Raw genomic sequence first — 22,309 nt, 5'->3', positions numbered from 1 at the left:
GCGGCCGCCAGTTTGTGCGATCGTCCTAGATCCATGATGCGGGCTAGAGATATTCCTAATTCCCGCAAAATCTGCCATCTCATTTCTGTGGGTGAGCAGCCTTGAATTAGCTGCTGACGTACTTCGTCATCTTCCCTGAGCCATGCGCACGTGAGGGCTAAATGGCGCAGTCTGCCATAGAATGAGTCCATGGATTCCCTTTTGTATGGCTGATCTCATCGCAAATATTTCATAATCCAAACTTACCATAGGTGTGAAGTAATCTTGGAGCACACCCTTAGCTGCAGCATACATGTTGTCGGCGGGGCATAGGGTTTTGAAAATGTTATGTACAGTGGGGCCAGCTGAGAATAGCAGGATTGACTTCTTTCGCCTGATCCCTTGTTTCCCATGTGGCATCGAGGAACATCTCCAGATGCTCAATCCACACAGACCCCGGGGTTCCTAGATTCGATAGGGTCGATATGGCCACTGACACATCAAATCCCTGTAATGGGGCGAGGGAGCTTTGCTGGCGCACTACCCTGCAGCACGCTGGCGCACCCACTGCTTCATCTGCCATGGTTTGCCAACATGAAAGGCTGGGAAGTATCCACCTTAATGATAGTGTTGACACACGTGTTTGGGTGTGGGCATGCTAAATATCCCTTGAAGTCTTGGGGGCAGGGGCCCATCCACCAGAGCAGATTGTGATTGTTGGAAGGCGTACAAGCACTCCAACGAGGAGCCACGACCTTCTGGGCACTACTGAACGTACCTGATCGTAATGCAGATCTTGGACAGGGCTGGTAAGCTTTGTGCCGCTACCTGCTCCACCACGAGTGAACTGCTGAGAAGCACCTGTCAGGCTGCAGACCACGTGTACGGCCGTGTGTGTGTGTGTGTGTGTGTGTGTGTGTGGGTGGGCGCGCGCGCGCGCGCGCGCGCGCGGGGGCTTAAGCACTGGTGTGGGCCCGTACTGCAAACGGAGGAAGACGGTGTGCCCCGGTTGGGCTCCGTCGCTGCAATGCTTGCTAGCAGCACGGACTGCCCATGTATTCACTGCACTGTGACGCATCATGTCACCGGCGGCCTAAAGGAATACACATCACAACCAGTATTATGTAGATGTGAAAATGCATTATTTAAGCAACGCTGTTATAGCTTTTGCACAGTCTGTAGTTCGCATCAGAACTTTAGGCGACTCTTGTATGTCCAAGGGGGTGGAATTTGCCCCAAGTGTTCAGGATATCAAGGAAAAATATGTTTGCATAAAAAGAACCATAATGGCAATGATTTACATAATCAGTGGTTATCCTAAAACCCTAGTGTGAATGGCACTCCAAAGCTTCTGGAAATACCGCATTAGGGTGTCGGGTCCTTGGTTTCCGACTCACATTGCCCACCCATCCTTTTTTCTCCTCTCTAGTCGCCGTTTCCCCCCTTATTTCCCCCACTCACCTTCTTCTACACTGTTTTCGTAAATGTGCTAAATGACCTACTTTTGTTATACCGCTGAGGGTTAAGCGGCAGCGTGTTGCACATACACTGACAACCCATATAAATCACATTTCAGATATCCCTTATATTTTGTTTAGCAGCATCTTTCTACATGTGTTCTTAAATCATGCCTTTTTGTAATTAAATGCAACAAAAGTTCACAAAATGTACACGTGTATCTGCTAAAAAAAATCCACAAAGTTGTTTATAACCGGCACCGTGTATTGTTTTGTAGTGCTAAAATATGTTGGTTGCTCTGTAATTCTATTTTAAAAAATTAGTAAACTGGCTTTGAATCAAAAATACTTGTGAAAAAAAAAACTGTAAGGACTCCACAGTGACCTTTGCGGCCTAGTTTTACTTGCCAGGCACATGGGTCCTTCCAGAAGGACCAGTACACGTGTGTAGCCCACAACACAACCAATGGCCACGGCAGGCCCTCTCTATCCGCTGTCCCCACACAGCATTCCCCCAGAGTCATCCCCGGTGGAATGCAAACGACACCAAGACATGGAACGTTGCTCCATGCCAGGATGTTATGCTATCCGCCCACCTGGCAGCAGCCGACTGACCGCATCGGGCCAGTGAGACATCTTACCACATTTTACCACAGTACGTTTTTTGGGGGGATAGGGGAACAGAGCTTGTTACAATAGAACTTGGGGTCTGGGGGAATGGTGAGGGGGAGATGTGAGTAGAACAAGGACATATAAGGGGCTGGGCCCATTTAAAAACAAAAAAAAAAATGGTACATTGTCCCCGTGCAGATATCACTGAAGTGATTTTATTCCCTACAAAAAATTGAAATGCCCTCCCAGGCTTCCTCTGTGAAAAGCGGCTTGCCTTACTGGGCAATGGCATAACTACATACAACAGTATGATAGTGTGATGAGGACTCATATTAGCACAATGTTATGTTCACATTTTAAAATATATTACACATGGTAGTGAAATTCACTCTGGGGGCGGTATTCTCAATCCATTTACCAAACTCCTTGATTTTGGCACACTGCCATAGTTGTGTTTAGTATTCTTTCGATGCGTTGTTGCTGCCCTCTAGTGGAAATATATATTATTTCTTATCGTCAAAATATTTTGAATCGTTTCTTTTTGGTTTTTGCCCTTTTTGATGATATAAGACACCAAATTTCGCCAAAACAATTAATACTAGGAAAAAAGGGGTTCCAAGAACAGACTTTGGGGTTGTCATGACAAGTATAAATTCTGTGGCAAACGATAACCAATGCACTAAGGGCCCGATTCATGGAATCTGGCGCAGAAATGGTGCAAGGTTCTGCGCGCCGAGAAGGATTTTGCGTTAGCCGTGGCTCAGATAAAAACTCCAGCCAAATTGCCCGTCAACACTTCACAATCTCCGACCGCACCCCGGCGTAATCGCGCGTCAGCACCTCACAATCTCGTGCAGGCAGCCCCCTCGAGAGGGGACACCCATACCCCAGACCCCATCACCCGTGGCACCATCCTGAAGGCAGCACCCTCCAGACGGGACACCCCCACCCCAGGCCCCAACACCCGTGGCACCCCCCTGCAGGCAGTCCCCCCCAGACAGGACACCCCCACCCCAGGCCTCATCACCCGTGGAACCACCCTGCAGCCAGCCCCCTCCAGACGGGACACCCCCAACCCAGCCCTACTGGGGCTACTAGGAAAAAAGGGGTTCCAAGAACAAATGTTGTGGTTGTCATGACAACTTGAAATGCTGTGGCAAACGATAGCCAATGCACTAAGGGCCGATTCATGGAATCTGGCACAGAAATGGTGCAAGGTCCTGCGCGTGGAGAAGGACCTTGCCCGAGCCGTGGCGCAGATAAAAACATGCGCGGCATGCGTATTCATGGATTTCCAAAGGCATCAGTTGCAGCAACAGCAAGTAACAGCAAGCTCCGCGAGGAACGCCCCCAACACGCCTCCACGCACACCAAAAATAAAGTGAAAGGCCTAACACGGTGCAAGCCTCTGCCTCATCACTGGCCCAGCATACAGCCCCCCTGCGAAATAGCACGCAAACACCTTGGTATCCTCGGGCGCACCCCAGAGAAAACGTGTGCCCTTGCACGCAAGCCCATCCCCTACTCCAGCCAAATCGTGCAGAAACACCTCGCAGTCCCTGGCCGCACCCCAGCGTAATCGCACATCAGCACCTCACTATCCCCGGATGCACCCCAGACAAAACACGTGCCCTCCCACGCAAGACCAGCCGCTACACCAGCCAAATCACGCACAAACACCTCGCAATCCCCGTCCGCACCCCAGCGTAATCGCACATCAGCATCTCACTATCCCCGGGTGCACCCCAGACAAAACACGTGCCCTCCCATGCAAGCCCAGCCCGCACACCAGCAAAATCACGCGTCAACACCTTGCAATCGCCGGCTGCATCGCAGCGTAATCGCGGGTCAGCACAACGCAATCTCCTGCAGGCAGCCCCCTCGAGACGGGACAGCCCCACCCCAGGCCCCATCACCCATGGCATCACCCTGCAGGCAGCCCCTCGAGACGGGACAGCTCCACCCCAGGCCCCATCACCTGTGGCACCCCCCTGCAGGCAGCCCCCTCCAGATGGGACACCCCCACCCCAGCCCCCATCACCTGTGGCACCACCCTAAAGGCAGCCCACTCCAGACGGGACACCCCCACCCCAGGCCTTATAACCCGTGGTACCCCCCTGCAGGCAGCCCCCTCCAGACAGGACACTCGCCCCACCCCAGGCCCCATCACCCGTGGCACCACCTTGCAGGCAGCCCCCCCCCAGATGGGACACCCCCTCCCCAGCCCCCATCACCTGTGGCACCACCCTGAAGGCAGCCCCTTCCAGATGGGACACCCCCACCCCAGGCCCCATCACCCGTGGCACCCCCCTGCAGGCAGCCCCCATCACCTGTGGCACCACCCTGCAAGCAGCCCCCTCCAGACGGGACACCACCTCCCCATCCCCCGTCACCTGTTGCACCCCCCTGCAGGCAGCCCCTTCCAGACGGGACACCCCCACCCCAGGCCCCATCACCCATGGCACCCCCCTGCAGGCAGCCCCCTTCAGAAAGGACACCCCACCCCAGCCCCCATCACCCATGGCACCACCCTGCAGGCAGCCCCCTCCAGTTGGGTCACCCCCACCCCAGACTCCATCACCTGTGGCACCACCCTGCAGGCAGACCCCTCCAGACGGGACACCCCCACCCCAGCCCCCATCACCTGTTGCACCACCCTGCAGGCAGACCCCTCCAGACTATGCCAGTGCAAGAGGGTGACCAACACTAGAGCAAATGAATACTGCGGAAACACATGCATGTGAACTCATGACATGTGTGTCACACAGCATTAACTAAGTCATGTGGCCTCATGGTGAACATGTAACACTCCCACAGTCACCCCACCTCCCTCCACCCCAACCACAGTGAAGGCATACACTGAGTGAAGCTGCACATCTAAAAGGAAATACCATTTGACAGTGCACACCCATCTGTCTACTTGACAAACCAGTACCGGACAGCCACATGTGGATAGTGCCCTTGCAAACCATCCCAGCAACAATGTACAGGCATGTTTGCAACCAGACACATGACCACCAATGGCGAGAAGCACGGCTCATAAATAGCCTAGGATAAAGGCACACACCTAAATGAACGTGAAGAAGCAATGAATTTGAGTAAAAACAAATGATAATATACAGAAGTATTAATAGCATACAGTCTGTAAAAGAAAAATAATGGTGTCCATGTATATAATCCCAAAAATACATTTAAAATGTCCAAAACTACTACTTACAAGATAGAAGAGAAAGAAATGTCCATAATGTCTGTTTTTTATAACAGAAAACCTACACCTAAATAACTATATACAAAGAAAAACGGGAGTATAGTCCAAATTGTCCACTCCAAAAAAACTAAAAAATCAAAGGAAACTTACACCTACAGAACTATGAACATAGGCAGCAGGCTAGTCCATCGCCTCCTCATCACCTATCTCACTCCGATTATGGCCCAAGGCATCATCGAGCACTGTATCCATTTCCCCCAGGCGGGCATCCGATGATTCCTGGGGGGCTTGCAGGGACTCTAACATGGTCCTCTCCAACCCCTCCGCCTCTCTGCAAGTTGCCTCCAGGATGGCAGCCCGCCTCCTTGCCTGGAACAGTGCAACCTCTGCCCTGGCCATTGTCACTCTCGACTCCCAAGCCCGCTGCCTCAATGCTCCGATACGCTGCCCATAGCGCACGAACACAGAAGACATCCTGGTTCTCAGGTCCACATTTGTGTCCTGCCTGACAGAGGACCCCTGTCTCCTTGTGATGTAACGCCCTGAATAAAACACCCTCCTCCTCAGAGTCTGCTGCTGCCATAGCACCCGGTCCCTGCTTCGCTTGGACATCCTCCGGAATGATGACATTACCCGGGGGTGTGTGGCCCGTGCCCTGCTCCTGGGTGCCTGCCCTCCCTCCATTGCTGGTGCTCCTGTCGTTGTCTGGATCGGCATGGTGACCACCTCAGCTGATCCACTGTCGACTCCCAACTTAGGCAGGGATGGTTGCTCCACCAGACGGGCCAATATGGGTGGGACTGGTGCACAGGGGGCCCTGGTGTTAACTGGGCCGGAAGTCGCCCCGGAGGACGACTGGAGCACAGAGGAGGAATACGAGAAGGGGGTTGCATTATTGGACAGCCCACGTAGCACAATTGAGACCAAGAATGCTGCTAGCCAGTTGAGGGGACGCCAGACATCATTGTGATGATGTGCAAGCACTCGACAGCAAGCCCGCACTTCATCTCGGATGTCGCCGGTACGCATCCCAACACCAACTAGCAGGGGTACCAATCTATCCGGAATGGCAACAGCCGCTAGCATTGGGGTGTCAGTCTGGGTGGAAGCATCCGACACCTGGCGCTGGGTCTGGGTTGAGGCATGCCAGCAGGTGCATACAGCTGTAGCCGCTGTTCCAGGTACAGGATTTTGCACAGGCACCTCCACGGTGACCTGCACAGCCTCATGCCCCAGGGGCAGGACTGCAGTAGTCACACTCACCTCACCACCCCCACCTGACTCCATGGGCTAGGTTACTACAGCCGCCTCCTCCCCCTCCATCCCAGTCATCCTGGATGACTCCCGAGCGTCTTCCGCACTGGATGGCCCCTGTGCTGTCTCACCTGTCTGCCCCCGCTGCCGAGGTGTCCAGGTCCACCTTCTCCCTCTTGGACTTCCCCTCAGCAGCTTTGGCCAATGGTCCATATGCGGCACCAGCCTCCTCGCTCCCTGATGATGTTGTGTCCAGGGGGCGTGGCTGGGCCTTGCACCTCTGCCTGGTGGAGGCATCTCTGCTTCCTTGCTCCACAGCACTGTCTCTGCCCTTTTCTTCCAACGCAACCGCAGATAAGGAGACATAGGCCAAAAACATCAGGGCACTGCACCAATGTGTGCATGGCAACAAACAATTTCACATGAGGTACACTGGTAAAGGCTACAACCATCATCCCCCTCCACAACACACTTGCACATGCAATGTACATGCATGCACATAAATGTCTGTCCATCCCACAGACAATCACATCTGGGGACATGGCACTGTCACAACCTATCAATCGCTCATGCTACACACACATGCATCATGTGCTCATACACATGTCATGCACACACATCACCCACCAGTCCTCAAGCAGTGCAATGAGCAATCACATCAGAGTACCCTCAATGGCAATCCCGCCACATGACTACGCCACACGTTGAAATGCTCCTGTTTCATCCATCCATGAGTGATGGCCAGTCACACAATCACATCTATGGCACATACACATGAACGCCATGCATGCACATCAGGTTGCCAACACAACCTCATCTGTCATACTTGTCACATGGGCATGTCTCAGACACATGTAACAAACCATGTGCACATTGTGAAATGCAGCAGTACAACACACAATGCAATTGAATCCCATTAAATTACACATGGTTGCACTGCACACATGTAGAGCACTGTCTGGCTCATGCACACAGACATCCGTACAAGAGGCATACTTGCTGTAAACCCAAGGGGCCCACTCCCAACATACAGGAACATGTACATGCACTGTGGAGCCTAGCAACAGATGGACACGCACCTGACGACTCCAAACATTGCTGCAACTCACTGACCTAGGTGTGCAGTGCCGGGTAGAACTTCTCCAGGAACAACATGTTGGTGTTGTTGATCCGGCACCTGCACCCCTCTCCGGTTGCACCGGCTCGGAGGAAGCACAGTGCCTTGTTTTGGGTCCTGGATTTTAGATCCTCCAAACGCTTGTGCAGGTGTTTGAAGGCGCGGGATCCCACCCCCTCCGTGTTGACGGCATCCATGAACCCGTCCCAGATCAGCTTACGTTCTTCCTTGCCAACTTGCATTGGGGCATTGAAGAGGGCATCATAATGCTCCAGGACCTGCTCCACCAGGATGTCAACTTCCTTAGCAGTGAAGTAGACAGCCCTGTGACTCACTGCCACAGGGTTGCCACTTACCTCTGAAGATGTTGGTTGAGACATGGCAACCCCCGAGGCAGGTGTAGGGGGGCAAGGTGGTCCTGGGGCTGGGCTGTGGAGCGGTGGTGATGGAATAGCGCATTGGGAGTCTGGTGAATCAGCCAAGGTGGTCAAATGGCCATGGACAGGAGCACTGACAATGGCTGAACAGCAGGCACTCAAAATGCAGGGCAGGTGGGCAGCAGGAATACAGAGTTGGCAGGCAGCAGCAGATGGCTCTGTAGGAGGCAGCTTAGGGGAGTAGGAGGCAGTTAAAAAGGCTTGTAGGCAGGAGTGTGGGTCTTCCGTTTCTATTGCGTGGGTGGCTGGAAACAGAGTGATGGTTCCTCTGCATGTTCGAAATTAGCACGGACATGTGAAATCAGAGGAAAGGCCCTCAGCGCATAAATTATGTGACACACGCTGGGCTTTGGCATTCAGATTCGGGATAAAGAAGTGCATAGGAGAAAATCCGACCATACGTGCGATTTGGAGTTTACGGACGAGTGCATTACAGAAAATTGTGGGGTGCCACGCAATCCGTTCACTACTGTGACAGTACGAACTTCTAATTTTGGTAGGGGATTTGCCTCCGCGCACACGTGCGTGTACTTTTCTTTTTTCTGAGACTAACAGTGAGTCGCGTACGCATCATTCATACTCTGGACGCCCCTGTGTATCACGTACCTCCATTATTACCATTACAGTAGCTTTCCTGTGCTTCGCGTAGTAATTTTTTGTGTTGCAGGGTGCCACAGAGTATCGGGTAATGCTTTTTCTTTTTACGGGAGCTACCAAGGTGTCGTGTACATACATTTTTGATTTTTGGGGTGCATGTGCGTTACGCGCCCCGCATATTTTTTCACCGGTAATATTGTGCCTTGCTGAACCACAGAAGTATGTTTTCTATCACGTACACTGCCCCCTCACTCCGATTGCCCAGGACAATTGCTTGGTGTGCCTTCTATTGTACAAGTCCATCTGTAGCATGAGTGGGAAGGCCCCAAGAGGGAAAGGTGGCAGAGGTGGCCGGGGTCGGAGACATGCAGCAGATGCTGCTGCCTCCACCTCCAGGGGCAGGGGACGTGCAAAGAGAGCTGTGCCCCCCCCAACAAGGGCAGGGAGCTGCAGGTGCAGCTCCTGTCCCCACCACCCAGGGTCAGAGAACTGCAGGGGCAGCTCCTGTCCTCACCACCCAGTGTCAGGGACATTCAGCGGTAGATGCTGTCCCCACCACCAAGGGACAGGGATCTGCAGTGGTGGCTTCTGTCATCCCCCCCAGGTACACGGACATGCAGGGGCAGATGCTGTCCGTCCATCAAAGGGAAAGGGCTGTCCACGTAAAGGTTGTGTCCCCACCACCCAGGGTCAGGGACCTGCAGGGCCAGCTGCTGTTGTCTCCCCCCTTGCCACTCCAGGGTCAGGGACCTGCAGGGGCAGCTGCTGTCCCTGCATCAGTGGGTGATGCCATGGCCCAGGCCACTGGTGGTCCAGCATCTGGTGCCCTGAGTGGTCCCAGCCACACAGGGTCTGCACCACATGCCAATAAGGCAAAGCGTGCAGGACAGGAAGAGGCTAGACCTGAAAGCACGGCACAGGACACCGCCATGTAGAGGAAGAGGAGTTTCAATGATGATGAACTCCAGATCCTCGTGGATTACGTGGGTGCACACCACCGAGACATGTGCACGCAGGCAGGGAGCACACTGACACCTGCTTAGCGTATGGTGCACTGGCAGCGAGTCACAGATGACATAAACACCTTAGGAAATGAGAGGCGCACCGCTGCTCAGGTCATGAAGCGGTGGAATGACCTCCACCGTCGCACCAAACACAAGCTGGGTGCCAACCTCGCCTCCGCTCTGACAACTGGAGGGGGTCACCACAGGAGCAGGAGCTCACACCACATGAAGAGGCCATGATCCAGTTAATTAATGTGGATCAGGTGCAAGGCCTGGGAGGCCTGCCAAATTACAAGGACACGTCCGGTGAGTGAACAAGCAGTTGCATCCTGAATATGTGTATGTAGATTAAAGAAAGAAGTATGATTGTGTTGCACTTGTGCCAGAATTTGAATGACTGCCCTGGGTGAACCATTTCATGGTGAACTGACTCATGCACAGTGTACTGTAGAGTGGATACAACCCATGTGCCGTATATCTGTTGCACATGGCTTTGTGACAGTAGTCATCACCAACCGGCATTCACAAAAAACATTTTCTACATGCCAACACAACATGGCATCTGGTTAGTTGCATCAGTGATGTTAGTGACTCTGCTATGCTAGACAAGTACTTGTTTCTGAAGCACGTTACACATCATGCACTGCATGTTGTAGATAGTCCATCCACACATGCATGTAGGTGGTTCCATGCTACAGATAGCTTCCATGAACACTGGCAGCATGCATATCCCCTCTGCAGCTATGGCACTGGCCCCGATGTTAAATATTTGTCATGATTTATCCCGGTTCAACTCCCACACTCAACACACACTCCATGGGTCCATGCCCCTGTCCCTCTTGTGTGTCACTGTCCCATCTTCCTATCTCCAAGTGCATGTCATTACTCTCTCCACATCACACACCTGGGACTCCACACTCAGGCCATGTCCATATTGTGTGCGCTCCCTGTACACACTGGTGTTTCATGTAATTGTAGTGGACCTGGCTGTGATCATGTGTGCACGTGTTCACAGGTACTGTAATGCTATGTTCCATAGCCACATGATGAATCACATCTAGCATGTTTTTGTCAACTGTTTGCTGTGCCACGGGACATAATGTGCTTTCAGAGATCCATGTCTGTTTGCAATGTGTCCATTGGCTATATGGTTAGGGTCATGGGATGTTGTGGCAAGTCTGCATATGCCATGATCTGGAAGCTTCTTGCACATATTGTGTATGCAATTTATGGCATGGTAACATGCCTGGCAATGTGTTGCAGGACAGCATTGTGATACCAATGTATATTGTCGATGCAATTAACATGATTCTTCATGTCTTTATATGTCCTTGTGCAGGTGATGAGGCACTAGATGCAGGGGAGGAGGTAGAGGAGGAATGGCAGTCTGAGCTGGAACCGACCACCAGTGGAGGACTTGGTGTGGCAGCCCATGAAAATCCACTGGTACTACTGTCCATCCAGGGTATGGCTCAGTACGACACCGACTACTATGAAACCAGTAGCTCTGGTGCTGAACCGGATGTCCAATCCTCTATGCTGTCGGAGGTTAGTGCACCTTGTAGCCCATGCATCTGCAGGGGGTCAGGTGCCCTCATAGGGCCAGTCAGTGGTGTCACGTCCATCTGTGGTGGTTACGGCTGCAAGGCCACGCTCCACATTATTGGTTTCTGGTCCTGAGACAGATGTCCAAGGGAGGGATGCAGTCCTGCAGCCATAGACAGCAGCATTACATCAAGGGTCATGCACCCCTGGGTCAGGCAAGCGTGTACCCCGCTCTCGTGTTGGACATGCAGGGTGGGGAGACAGTGTGGGAGCAGTTGATGTTGCGTGTTGTCCAACAAGAGGGTGCTGCATATGATTTGTTGGCTGAGGGCATGGAGAGGGTTACCAATTTCATGATACCACCAGAAACACAGGTAGAGAACTAGCTGCAGGCATTGCGGTCCACATGCTGCTCACACAGGCTGCACATGGAGGCCAGCATCAGGAGACTATGGGCCGCTCTGAGGTCTCAGCAGGCATCCCTGCTTGCAGAGGGTTGGCACACAGGGAAGTACTGAGGCAAGAATTGTTGATCCCCCCCCTGAGCTTCAATGGAAGTGCTAGAGGCAGCCAGCAGTAAACAGTACCAACAGGAGATGCAACTATTGAGGCAGACAATCTCGGAGGAAATCTGTGCATCCCGTGAGGTGTTGCATGAGCACCTCCGAGGCTTCATGTTGCAGATGCATTCATCTGAGTCCTGCCTGGTCGCTACCACTGAGGACCAGGCTAGGGCACTCCGTGGTCCACCTCCCTTACCACTACCACCTTCTGATTCTACACAGGAAGCTGGCCACAGCAGAGACATACCTCCCAATCCAAGATTGCCGTGCGGTCCATGAGCCCATGGGGGGAATTGTTTTTTTCAACATCCACCCATGTGGGAGTTGAGGTGCACCCTGCCCCTCCCCCCTCCTGGGTGGCCTGCCCCCGGTCCAAGATGGACATTTTTATTCTTGATTTTATTTTGGTTTTTGTTTTTTACACCCCCCTGGCCTGATGTTGGCATATCATATTTTGTTTTGCCCTTTCATGGTTGTATTATTTTTTCATTTTTATCTTGATTGCCCTTGATTGCCCTTGAGGTGTGCCCTTAACTCCTCAAGGACTACATGTGTGCTGTGTTGTACGTGCAGGCATGCCTAGTGAAGTCAACTAGTATGTTTTCATGGTGGTGAACAGGATGGCATGTGCAGGTATAGGTTTGTTGTTCCATTGCATGTGTGTGCTGTGTCAATGGTACTTTACAAGGGTTGTTTTAATATGTTCTCCCATGTTGCTCAGTGATCCGTGATGTGGCGGTGGCTGCTGCCCCGGGGGAGACACCTTGCATCATTTCAAGCTGACGCTCCCCATGCCCTCCACCAGACACTGTCCTTCCTGTACCAAATTAGAAAATACACTTACTGATTGTTAGGACAGTTTTTCTGAAGTCCAACTAAGGGCTTAGAAAAACCATTCAACTGAGGCAGTACAAGACTCCACTCTTAGTATAAGGCTGTACCACCTGAGTTCAGGGTAGTGTAGACAGAGCAGCCAGGCTTATCTTAGGAGGGAGAGAGGACAGTAGACTCAGTACAATTGAAATTGTAATACAAATGATCCAAAGAAACACTGAAACACTATGTATTGTAAAAATAAAGGATTTATTTAAATACAGGTAGACCCAGATACATCTAGCGGTAAGTAAGTACTAAAACATTATAAAAATTCACAGTCCCAAGTATAAACCTTATTTGGATCACCTAACAGTAGTTTTAGGGAAGTCAAAACCTTGTTATACACATTTAGTATAGGTCAAGCCTATTATTTGGGAGTAAAAGACCAATGGTTACTTTCAGATTACATTTGGTAATACAAGGGCAGTAGGCCCTTCCAGTTGTACAGTGACTCTTGGACCAAATCACATAAACAGTCAACTGGACAATATACTTTTGTTGAATAGTGAAACACTTATCCTAGGTGCAGTAAAAACCTATAACTACTTTTGTCATAACTCACAGTTATACCAGGTGAGGAAAACCTAAGGATGTAATATACAATTACAGATGCTTTTAAAATCAGGGAACCCCAGATTGAGGTAAGCAATAACTCTGGTAACTTATTTTGGATGGCACACAGCTAACACAAGGTAAGTAAAACCCACATACTTTAACTTCACAATGAAGGGGAAAGTAAAACCCAATGTCACACTTTACTGAATAGTTATTCTAGGTAGGCAACAACCTAATATAGACTTATTAAGGACAGGCTAGCAGCAAGTCAGGGGAAGCAAGACCCAGTTGGGGGACACTCATACAGTTATCCTAACAGGACTAACCTGGTGAAACCAACACATTACTTTTCTAAAGAGGCACAACCTAATCACGGTAGAGTAAAATACCTTCACATCTACTTTCTATTAGATTGGCAAAACAGTGGCTAAGGAAGAAAATATGTTAACCATACTTTTAAGAATAGTGCATTACACATTCAAGATGAGTAAGAACGTTTGTAATGGTTCACTCTAAGAATTACAGATACCAACCAACTCTTTACAAGTAAGTAAATCACTTTATTTCGTTTCTAGGCAGAAGTCCCAATCCCTTCAAAGTCTTTCCCTTATTCTTGGAGCATGAATGTTCTCAGTGGCAGAAGGGGGGTCACTAGGACTAGTGACCAACAGGCAGTGTTAGAATAAGTTCTTTAGTAGCAAACGTCAGAGTTCCGTAGGGAAACTGGGCAAGCAGGTGAGCACTTTACTTCTAAAGTTAGAAGAGGGTCCAGGGGCTTCACAGAAGACACCCTAGCAGGATTCTAGCAGTGGGACTGGGTGCACAGGAGGAGGGACCTCCCAATCACAGAAAACACCCCAGGACTATACAGAAATCCCAAAAGGCTTAAGGTAAGTATATACCCAAGCCAACACATTACCTCAGCAATGAAGAAGAGATTGCAGCAAGAGAACTTCAGGGACTGCAGCCAAATACCCGGTCAGTGGATTCCTTGTCCTGGAGACTGAACACAAGACCTCAGAAGGGACTTTGCAGCAGGGATTGATGAAGAAGGCTCTAGGCAAGATTTCCCTCATGGCTGAATGCGGTTCTGTGGATTTGGTGCCTTTCAAGGAGCACAGAAGAAGACAGAATATCGCGATTGAATTCTCGTTGTTACAAAGGTCCAGCACTCTTGTGAGGGGACTTTCCTGACTTGTTTTGTGCCTCTGGAGATACACTAAAATGCCCACAAAGTTTCAGCAAGATTCGGAATTCGGAAGAACGTGCATTGCACAGTGGCTGGAGGTCCCAGGGTATTGGGGTATTGCAAGAACGTAAGGTCGCAGCAACCCATGGGATGGCTCAAAATGCAGGTCTTCTTGAGTCCAGTGGGTATCACTAGAAGGAAGGGCTGCAGCAGGCTCCGGTTACACAGCAGGCTCTCCGGTCGCTGGAAATCATCTCCACCGCTTTTCCTCGTCATCCTCTTTGGTTTTCTGTTCCAGTGGTCGACATGACTTCAGCTTCCAGGTTTCCAGTATTTATCAGGAACTACAGCACAACCTCTGCATTTTCTCCCCGCATTTGACAAGAAAGGGGCGTCTGGTTGTCCAATCAGGACAGCCAGCCCCCCACTGGGATTTGTCCCAGTTGAAGCAAGGCGTAAGACAAAGGATGGGGACGTTTTGGACTCCTCCCCCACTTCCTGTGCTTACAGACTGACTGGAGCCTGGGCGGGGTGTCCAGGGGTCTCCCGCGGAAGACAAAAATCACACAAAGGAATTTCCCACCCTGGATGTCAGGGGAAGGAACAAGAAACAACAAGAAACAGTAAAATGACAGAAAAAGAAGACAGGGGCCATTTTGGTAAAATGAGCACCCTTAGGGGCCTTTACTGCAGCTGTGATCACAGCCTGCGGTAAAGGTGCACCAAATTAGTAAAAGGTATCACTGCCACCAGCCATTAAAGGTAAGCTTGTCACTGTAACAGAATTGTTACAGTTTTTATGTGAAAGGGGATACATTGTATCTCCCCAGCACTCCACTTAAGTTAGGGTGTGCTGGTTTCACCTAAAAAGATGTAAAAGGGATCCAAAGATCTTTTCTACCCTTGGGAACTGTAGTTCACTCAAGGTTAGCACAATAAAGTTAAATGGGGAGCCACTAGGGCAACCCAACAACAACAGACACTTATTGCCAATAAGTTGGTAGACATGATAACTTTAAAACTACACTATGGAGAGTCTTAAAAATGATACCCATAAAAAGAGTTAAAGATTAGGTGAGTGTGGAAAAAGTTTCCCACTCACTGAGGTATTAATGAAAAATATCCCAATAGAAAAGCAAAAGGTTCTGGGGTTGAATCAGGGAAGGAAGATTTACCAGCTCTGTGTAAATCTTACCTAACACTGGTGAAGGTGATGTGGGATTTACACCATGCAGACACAGTCTCCGGGTAAGCTTTTGCTCTGTCTTGCATGTTGAGCATACGTCATTGGTGTGCATGTTTGCTGCATGTGTCGGTTGTTTTATATGTCCTTTGCATGCTGACATGCAGTTATGGTAATTTGATTGGTGCTCATGTCACTGTGTAACCTACCTATGTGTATACCTCTATGTGTGCACCGACTGTACTGTGCTGCATGTCATTGTACATCAGAAAACCAGGCTGTGTACTCCTTAATCTGTCATTTCCTTGTTATTCCCTCGGTGTCGCTCTCTTTGTTGTGGTACACTGTACTCCTGAACAAATCACTATTGATAACCATTCATCCTGTGGCACCCTGTGTTGCTCCTGCACTGTGTGTTGTATGCATATTGTCTTTCTGTGATTAAGTATGATCATGTATGTGCATGTTGTTTGTGCTGTTACTCTGCATTACGTTCCATTTCGGTAAAGCGTCTCCCGATGGTATGCATAGTATGCAAGCCAGGTGAGTTCCATGGACAGGTAAGTGCATGGCATTTGCTGACACTTCAGTGGTGTTTGCATGGGAGTGGGGCACTGTGGGTGTTCAATCTGGATTGACTTACCTTGTTCTCAATCACTATTGCTTGAGGGGGGCACGATTGACACAGAGGTGATTTTAATGATGGTTATGGTCATGTTCATCAGATGGATTTCTGGGGACACTGTTTACTGATTATGATAACTGTGCATTCTATCTGTGTGTCCGGCTTTCATGGTTGTTTGGGTGTGTGTAGCATGGTCAACAGTTTGTGGACTGTGTCAGGTGCAGATGTTTGTGCTGAGGTCTGCCTCATTCAACTTTTATCAGGTCTAATGAGTGACACATCAGATCCCTAGCAGGGTTGGTGAGATTACGGATGTTTGTCACATTTGGCAGGTCCAACTATTAGTGTGTGCTAGAGCGTTGGGAAGCCAAAAACATGTTGCTATGTCTGGTGGTATGTCGGATATTCGGTCTAACAGCACATCATGTTTCGGGTTGTTAGTGTTTTCTTTTCCATTTCTCATGCATGCCAGCAACATGGTGTATACAGCTTCTAGTGCAACGCATCTGGGTGCATGGTGGTGCCGCATTGGAATAGATGCAGATTTATACCATTGCTATGCAGTGACAATGAAGTCTGCATTGACCATGGTCTGGTGGTTAACAGTGTACTTTTAGTATTACTTAATTGTTGATGAATTTATCAGTTTGGTTTGTGTTGTCGACTTATGTCTTCCATTGCGGCTCCATCAGTGTGCAGAAGTACTTTGTGCCATCAAGCAGGGTTCTGGCGGAGGTGCACGAGGTGAGTGGCTCAATGATTGTCAAGACATCCACTGTATATTCTCAAAGAACTCCTTCAAAGTACCTTTGGTATGCGCTCGCAGCACATATGTCTTGCAAATACACATGACTGACTGAACCAACTAGTGACAGGCTCTTCAAACACAGCCCTCCGCATCTCGGCACCCCCTGACACTCACCATCATCATTATTCATTCTCCTCATTCACTCATGTCTCCCCTGAAGTAGTCAACAGAGTTCACAAGTACATGAAGGTGTCATCCCTATTGGTGTACAGCTGCTCCTACAGAATCATCATTGCCAACATCTCCTCTGTGTCTAATGCTCTTGCTGATCTATGCAAACTCTCCTTTACTGGTGTTTAGTTTCAATCCTCCTTCAGGCACTCACTTGTGCGCACCATCGTTACTATGACATATGCACAGCCTTCCTGATCACCAGCATACTGGGGAATAGCTTTATACACATTCCGGAGAAACGAATTGCCAAGTTAGTCCGCACACAAATGTACGCCCATGAGGGCATTCTTGGGGATGTACATGGACACCAGTGTGAATTGAAACAGTTTGGAGCAACAGACACTGCTCTACATGGGTCACATGATGAATGGTGGCATCCCTTCATTCTTAATGCCCTACTGTCCTCATCATCCTTGATGTCTCATATGCTTTTCACACTGTGATGCATTCCATCCTCATTTTGATGCTCCATGAACTGACAGTGGACTTGCTTAGGTCATTCCAAAAAATCAATTCCATAGATATCCCATACTGTGTCCTTTCTTCTACCCTTATTCAGCACCCACCTGTGGCATCATGCAGGTGTCCATTCCTTTTTTCATGCATCTTTGACATAAACATTTGCCTGCTGCAATGCATATTTGAACCATTGTCCAACTGATTCATGTTATGAGGAAAGACTACTCTTCAGCACTGTTCCAAGTGACACAGGGGTACCCTTATTCACCATGTCTGCCTCAAAGCCATCCTTGACTGGTGCCCTCAAAATGACCTTGGGTTGTGCGCCATTTACAAAATTGCATGTCCCGATTGGCTCCACTGCAGCCTACTTCTGACATTGACTCTGTCCTTCCTACATGTGCTCACTCCCTGCACACTCATCCCAAGGCAGGAATGTTGGATTAATCTTTAATAACCCCCTTCCCTTACTGCCACATATTCGTCTGATTGTGAAGGAGTCCGACTTGCAGCTCTTGATGCATACAGTTAATGTACACTTCCACAATATCACGCAGAGGTGCAATGTTGCATGTGCTGTGGTACTCTCCATGCTACACTACTGCAACATCCAACTCATGCGTGTTCTTTGTTGTACCCTGCAACACCTACAGCTTAGCCAGATTATGTATGCGTGACTCGTCAGTTGACTCTGGGCCAGGGCCAATGTCTCTCTGTTAGGCAGAATTGCATGCAGTACCCTAGGGAACACTACATACAATTAAGACTACAGGTGTAAGCACAATCTCACCTTTGGTACAAGCCTGTACTACACAGTTATGTGGTAGCAGTGGCTGAGCAGCCACACTTATCTCAAGAGGGATGTGAGCAGTACAAGATGTTACACAAAGGACTTGCAATCACAGTAGTTCAAACAAACACTTACTCAAGGTTTCTTGGTAAAATAATATACATTTATTTACACATTTCGTTAGAAAACATTCCACTAGCAAGAAGCAGCTCAATATCACACTATAAACACTACAGTACACAACCAATACGTTTCTGAACAAGTTAGGCTCCGTGAAGTGGGAGCAAAATGGCACTTCAGTAACTTTCAAAAGGGGTAGAAAGACAAAGGTTATAAGAATGAAAACACAATTACTTTCATAGGCCAAATAGTTTCAGTTCACTACAAGAGTCAATTCAGTTCAATAGGCCTGGGCCAAATCAATGGTTCAGTGTCTTGGATACGGTAGCACAGTTCTGGTAGTAAACGGTTAAGTGTTTGGCAATGTTCTTAGAAGTAGTTTGCCAGAAAAAGAGTTTTATGTCGGATTAGGAGCAAACAAGACTCCAAAGTTGGGAAGGTTTCACAAATGTTCACTACAGCATAAAAGATTTCGAAACTGCATTTTCACAGTACTGTCATGAAGCCTACCCCCGGGCATCCGGATCAAGCCCATCAGCCCCGGGAGCAGGCATCCAGATATTTAATAAAACCCCAGCAGCCCTGGCTGGGGGCTGTCTGGGTTCAGTCCTGGCGCCTTAGGTGCCAGGCTCATAATAGAAATCAGTCCTGGCGCCATAGGCGCCAGGCTCATAGTCTTTACTTACCTGATGCAGACCATGCTGCAAATGAATCCAAGCCAACGTGAGGCCTGGATGGGACTATTTTACTACAGGGACTATTTTTTACTCGGGTGTGGTTCTAGGGACATCTTACCTGGAACTACTTTGGAGGCTATTTAAACCACGCCCGAACAGCAGCACATGCTTCGCATTATTCTGCATCCAGCAGCGTGACGCTCACCGTGCCTGCAGTCAGCATCCAGTCTTCAGCCACGCCCGTCTCAAATCCAGAGCTCCTAGTAATAGAAGAAAGAAGAAGGAAAGGTTAGAAAACAGATATTATTTCAATCCTTACCTGAATTCCGGATCATCGAGTCTTCGAACTGAAAAAGACATTATTCTACACGCGTCGCATTGCCAGCTGCAACGCCGCGCCATACTCCCCAGTCCTCACAGCATTTTTCGATCCGGCGCAGCCTCCATCATTTTCTCCGCCAAATTCCACCATCTAGGGGACAAAAGAAACATAAGGTGAGCCGAGAGAGCCAACAAATACAACCTCTCCACCATAGACTTACCTGATTAACAACCGGAGGCATTATTCTGTAACAAACCGCAACTTCGTACGCCGCATCTGTAAGGAGAGAGAAACCAGCAATTTAAACACACGCATCTTTTGCCGGACAGTGTTGGGTAATACAGACTCTTACCTGAACACCATCAGCTGCCACAAGACAATCTTCCCTTGGACCCAGCTGCAACACAAGAAAGGAATGTACAAGAGTGAACATCGGACATATTGAACTCTTTGAACTTTATACTTACGGGTTCTCGCCTGGAACCTCGGAGTCAATATTCATCCGGAACTCTTCCAACGCCTTCAAACCAGTGAAATAACTGGTATCTACGTGCCCCTGCATTTCATGCAGGATGGAGAGCTCATCATTTACAAACATAAGGTGAGCTTACTGAAAGTGAATATCGGTGGTGATTAGTGGGGAGAACAGTGGGGTGCCATTACTAAAATCCACGGGTGGCTAAATCCCTTTCTCCACTTGCAGGAGAATACTTCTACGGGTCAAGCAGACGAGATTAGGCGGTCCAGTCCAGTCTGTCATCTCTGCACTACGCTTCACGTTGGAGGAGGTCGCAGCTGTCCGGGTCCGATCGACGCCCCTGTGGGAGCCAGGTGAGCGTAACAGAACGCAAAGCCTATCTACAAATTCCCACCCGGGCGTTATAGAAACCTCCGAAACAGACCAACTAGGGGAACTTCGGGCTGAAGTGCACTCTGCGCGCCAAGAGACTAATGCCCTCAGGAGAGAACTGATTGTGTCAAAGGAACGCACAGATGATCGTGCTAGACAACTGCTGCAAAATCAAGCTGGGCAAACACCCCTACCTGGACTCTGGGGGAAACCCAGCTCCTGTTTCATCAAGCAATCCTGTGCAAGTAATCCTACCAGGGGCTATTCCTTTAGCTCCACCCGAACGCTTTGCTGGGGATCCAAAAAGGTTTGCAGTGTTTATGAATCAATGCTGCTTGCACTTTTTATGCAGACCTGGAACTTTTCCAAATGACCAAGCCAAAGTAGCCTTTGTACTATCATATCTTAGTGGCAGCGCAGCTGACTGGTCAATTCCACTAGTCAACCAGGATGACCCTCTTCTTCGGGATTTTCAGGGTTTTCAAAGAAGCATGGAAAGACTATTCGCCAGACATTCACAGGGACAGGCCCTGGATAACGAACTTTTATCCCTTCGACAGGGTAATCAGGATCTGCTAACCTATATCGCAACCTTCAATAGGTTGGTTGTGGAAACCGGATGGCCTGAGGAGAAACGAATTACATTATTTCATCGTGGGCTTTGGGGAGAACTCAAAGATGTTTTGGCTCAAGTTGTGAACCCACCTCAGGATTGCACAGATTATATAGACTTAGTGGTCCAGTTAGACCACCGACTTCAGAATAGAAAGGCTGATCGAGCTAAGTTCGAGAGTCGGTGTGGGTTAAACCCAATGTTACCCCCAAAGGAACAGATGCATCAGAACCTATGCATCAGAACCTATGCAGATCGGGGGGGTTAAAGGACCCTTAACTCAAAAGGAAACAGAAAAGAGACGGCAGATGCAATTGTGTCTGTACTGTGGAACCACAGGACATTTTCTACAGGATTGCTCTATAAAACCACCCAAGAAAGTATTAGGAGTTGCTGACAAAAGTCAAATAGAGCCTGATTCGGGAAATGACCACGCCCGACAAGCGTAGAGGTCCGCTTGCCGAGCTTAAAGAAGGACACTCAGACCTCCCATCTAATTATACCAATGGTCCTAATTGATCCAAGGCAGCCATCACGTATGCACGCAGTAAGGGCATACATTGATAGCGGGGCCGTAGGAAACTACATGGACCACAAATTGACCTCAAGGATGAATCTACCCCTTTGCAAAAAGACTGCTTCGGATGTCATCACCACAGTCGATGGAACTGAAATTGCCTCTGGGCCTGTAACTCATTCCACTACTGAGCTGACACTGTTGGGTCAAGATGCGCATCGAGAAACTATTGTGTTTGATTTAATCAAGGCCCCGCAATTCCAAATAATTCTGGGAATCCCATGGTTAGAAACACATAATCCTTGTATTTATTGGCGAGAGAAGAGAGTGACCTTCCCAGATTGTGCACACACCTGTTACCCGGAAAAAACCTTGAAAAAAAGTCTGGCCACCGTTACTAATCAAGTTGTGCAATTACCTCAGGAATATCAAGAATTTCAGGATGTTTTTCAAAAAGAACAGGCAAATACCTTACCACCTCACAGATCATACGATTGTCAAATTGACCTAGTACCTGGTGCACAACCTCCATGCAGTAGAATCTACCCACTTACGAAACCCAAAAATCTTCACCTACGACAATATCTGGACCAATACCTTGCTAATGGCTTCATTTGTCCATCCAAATCTATGCATCCTCAGCTCTATTCTTTGTGCCTAAAAAGGAAGGTGACCTTAGAACGTGCATAGACTACCACCCATTAAATCAGATTACGGTAAAAAAACGATACCCATTGCCTCTGATCCCCGAATTACTAGACCAAGTTAAGGATGCTTG

Source organism: Ambystoma mexicanum, chromosome 8 (assembly GCF_040938575.1).
Source record: "Ambystoma mexicanum isolate Mex_15411 chromosome 8, UKY_AmexF1_1, whole genome shotgun sequence".
Lineage (NCBI taxonomy): Eukaryota > Metazoa > Chordata > Amphibia > Caudata > Ambystomatidae > Ambystoma > Ambystoma mexicanum.
The sequence above is the reverse complement of the archived record's forward strand: the minus strand, read 5'-3'. Positions refer to the sequence as shown.